General features: G+C 41.7%; 1 long non-coding RNA gene across 2 annotated transcripts in view; it reads left to right on the forward strand.

Moving 5' to 3' along the window:
• Positions 1-4083, forward strand: part of LOC142602018 (uncharacterized) — a 29572-nt gene extending 25489 nt beyond the window's left edge. For both annotated transcript variants that reach the window (XR_012835633.1, XR_012835634.1), the window contains 3 exons: positions 2097-2148; positions 2915-2967; positions 3575-4083. This is a non-coding gene — a long non-coding RNA (uncharacterized LOC142602018). The remainder of the gene's footprint in view (positions 1-2096; positions 2149-2914; positions 2968-3574) is intronic.
• The last annotated feature ends 51 nt before the right edge of the window (positions 4084-4134 follow it).

The following is a 4134-nucleotide window of genomic DNA, read 5'->3' on the forward strand; positions in this document are numbered from 1 at the left end:
AGATGAGGCTGGATTATTAAAATAATCAGCTCAACTGATTATTTTAAATGCGACATATCACATATTAGTCTTTAGTACCTTTATAAACCCCCATTCTCATGTACTCACTAGAAATTGTGTGGGAGGAGCATCTTGGACTACCCCAGGGGAAAAAAAACCCCAAAGACAGTAAAACTTGAAAGATGTTAGAGACACAAAATGCTGATATCACATTTTCTGCAAGTATTTGCAATTATTCAATAGAAGAAAAAAATAAATCTCTTGTTCAGATTGTATTTTAAGAGAAATTTCTTCCCTAGGAGGGTAGCACAGTACTAGAATTCATTACTCAGGCTGCAGATTCTCCATCCAAGGAAGTTTTCTAGGCTGAGCTAGAAGGAGTCACAGCTGCCGTGGTCTGCTGCTGGGGATGGTGGGGAGCGCTGACAAGGAGAGGGACAGAGCCCTTGTGGTCCCCTATTTCCCATAACCAGCAGTGGGGAGTGCCTTTTGCTCTGTGGAGGCCCCTCTCTGGCTCTGACACCAGCAATCAAAAAAAAAAATTACTTTGAAATACACTCTGTAAGAAAGCATTGCAGGAGGAGAGTTTGATAAAATTTAGCTAATATGTTTCACATTTGCTTTCAAAGCTATGGCTAATGAGTGACATGGAGAATAGCTTCAAAACCATCAAACTGATTCAGTTTTGGAAAGTATTTAAAATAGGTGTGGTATTAATGAGGTGTCCTTGAGACTGGCAGCACTAGGAACGGTAATGCTGTTTCAGCAGGTCAGGGATGCCAGGCGAGATAGGCAAAAGGGTGCTTGGTCTGCGAATCCCACGGGGCTTACGTGGGAAATGCTTCCTTACAGAAGAGATTTCAGCTGCTCCTCACCTGCCCAGCAAGAGAAGTGTGGGCATGCAGGAGATTTAGGCCCAAATGCAGGAGGTACCTTCAGGGTCAGGTACCAGCTGTGAGGGTATGGAGCCAGGGTGTTGTGAAAGCCAGGGATAGGGGCTGCTGGACACAGAAGCTTAAAGGTGCAGAAATGCACTTACACGCTCACAGCCTTTCGTAAGTCCTGCTCCACATAGCTGATATTTAATATAAATGTGTTCTGGGACAATTTTGCATAAATTACTCCTATCCTTGTATGTGCTAATGCCTCCAGCATCTTGGGATATGCTCTTTTTTAGCTAGCTGCATCACTTCCTGTAGGAGGAATGGGTGTGGAGGGCAGCAGCATGTTGTGGTCAGCAATTATACTACTCATATCCATTTCTTAACTAACAACCAGACAATAGCTGAGTAATGCCTCGAGTAACCATCCCAGCAGCAGACTCAGCATGTATGGTGCAGTGTCCTGATAAGTCCTATGCAGTTAGCAGAAGAATGAATGACAACAAAAATGCATTCAAAAATGCAAAAGGATCAAGAAAATCAGTGACCTGGATTTCTATTGCCTCTCTCCAGAGCCATTCAGAAGGTTTACACTCTGTTTTTTCCTAAACGTCGGGTCCCAGTCCACTGGCCACTGGGCCCAGCACAGTGGCACAGCCCTGTAGACCTTCCACCCTCTGACCTTGTGTGTCCAGCACAATCCAGAGCCAGGGAAACATTATGGCATGATGAGCCCAGCGTGTGAGACAGCAGGCCCAGTGAACTGGTGGGAATGGAGCCCAGTAAATCTCACATCCAGAGCGTGAGCCTTACCCTGTGCATCTGTGACTGTCAGAACAAGTAGGCTTTTGCTTCCCTTTATTTTTTTTTTCAGTCTCTCAAAGGCAGATTTAGTTTATGCAGGAGAGACAGCAAGTCAGATTTATGACCAGGTTTGGATAGGGATTTGCACAGTCTAAAGTACTAGCAAGTGACATCCCATCAGCTGGGCTGCCACAGCTGAGTGTACGAGCGCTCTTAGCACACTCCAGCTGCAAGAGACAATGTGTTAGGTGTTAAGACATCCTCATGGATATGTTGCAGGGCTTCGGCAGCAAACAAAGACCTGGAAATTCTTCCATCCTTCCCAGCATTAGAGAGAAGAGATTGTCAGGTACAAGGAGACACCTCATTTATGACTAATTGAATTGTGATGGGATTTACATTATCCTGCAGATCCAGAGAAGATAAGGTGGTTTAACATATCTCCCCCGCCTCTTAGCCACAGGTACATTTTAAATTTATTTTAGTTACAGAGCCAGAACTGAATCTTTTATTAAGTGGCTTAACAGAACTACAGAGCTAGCAATATGGGGTTAGCTATTTCTTAGGGAAAAAAAAATATCCAAGCTCGACACAGTGCAGATATTTCTAACTCTTGTACATTTTAGTGCTTTCAACATCTATGTAAGGTATTGTGGCTGACATACCAAGAGATACTTTTGGTGAAGACCATATGTTTATACGTACAGAAAGTGACCAAAGAGGGCTGATTCCACAGATTTCCTTTGCTGCATTAATATTTTAGGGCAAAGCCTGATACTTAAAACATTTGCCCTAATTTGCCTGAAGCACCGTAACTACATGTAGCAGTGTGTGAGGTTATGTCTAAACCACTTTTTGCCCCCTTCCCTGCTGCAAGCAGGAACTGGCTGATACCGTAGGAACACCTGTGTGTTGCCAGCTTCTGCACTTTTAGTGACCAGTGAAACTTCCAGACGTGTCCTTTCTGCACTTTTTTATTGGTTAAGTTCACAGAAACCCCACTTAATTATTGCATAATGCCTTCATGAATCAAGCTTTTACTATGCAATTCAAGTTGCAGTAAAATAAGTGTGCTTCATATGTTAACAATTACAGGCTAGATTTATAAAAGCATCACACACTGTTTGCATTGGCTTTTCTAACTACTTTATTCATAAAACAGTGTTAATGCACCTAAAATAAATTCACCTTCCTTCTGAAACTCATTAAACTCTTGTGTCTCTGCACAGATAACTCTTTAGTCACCGCGGACCCTAGGAATGCATCATGTAAAATAAAGGCGGTATGTTCCTGCTCATATTTGTTTACTGTTGAACCAGGCAGGTGTGTGAGTTGGACATGGCTGGAGCCAGGTCTACGCTGCGTCTCACAGGGTTTGAAGTTACAGACATGAGGGATCATCCATGATGGACTCAGTCCTAAAGAGCAAAAGGGTGAATTACAGCAAGGATCTAGCCCACTATAAAAGGACACCAAGAAGGATTTTGCTTTGAAATTCTAATCTATGCTTTGCTCAAATTTGCTTTGCTTCCACTGGCTTCAATGAATGTCAGCTGTACTCACACAGCTGTAAAATGCTATTTATACCTGTAAGTCAAGTGGCGTCAGAGCAACATAGAACATAAGAGAAGCCAGCGCGTTGCCTTGCTGTAAGTGAAGGCAGAATTATCTGCAATACAAGGCAGGCCCCTGGCAACAGAATTTTACAAATCGCTTTTCATCTGGATGGAAACTCAAATTAGATTTATTTTGTTAGAAAAATGTATTTTTTTACTTAATGTAATCTGACCTTACAAAAGTAATTTTCGATTTTATACTAATAGACAATATAATTTGCTTTCTAACTGTTTTCTTGTTCCTTTTTACAAAGTTTGTTTGTTTTTTAACAGGGACACACACATATATAAATTTATTTAACATTTTGTAGGACATGGTTTGTAAAGGAGGCAGTGAGGAAGAAGTTGTTGATGAAGAGGACTCTGCATAAGCAGAACATCACTGCTTTTTGACTCAGCCTTCCTCTGAAGATCCATAGAAACCATAGTGTTTCTTACCAAATACCAAGTGAATTTTGTGATTGGAACATGTGATCAGCTTGGAAAAAGCGCGTTTTTGTGCAATCTGTTTCCTGCCCGAGTACAATTTTGCCTTTGGCTAAACTAGCACCACAAGTCATAATCAATTAAAGTTCTTATTTTTCCTTCTGGAACTGAGCACTCAAGCTTTTCGTGTGAAAGCCTTAATGGTGGGTATATGTGTAAGTGTGAATGTTTTCCTATGTCATTCATATTAATGAAGGCCTGCAGGTGTATTTGGAACACATTTTCTGAAGTAACTTGCAGAAAATATTCTTTTTCTTTTCTTTTTCTTTCTGGAGACACCACCCCCACCCCCCACCCCCCCCCAGCATCTGCATATAAAATCAAATTTTGTGGACAATCTGGAATTC

The sequence above is a fragment of the Balearica regulorum genome, chromosome 5, assembly GCF_011004875.1.
Source record: "Balearica regulorum gibbericeps isolate bBalReg1 chromosome 5, bBalReg1.pri, whole genome shotgun sequence".
NCBI lineage: Eukaryota > Metazoa > Chordata > Aves > Gruiformes > Gruidae > Balearica > Balearica regulorum.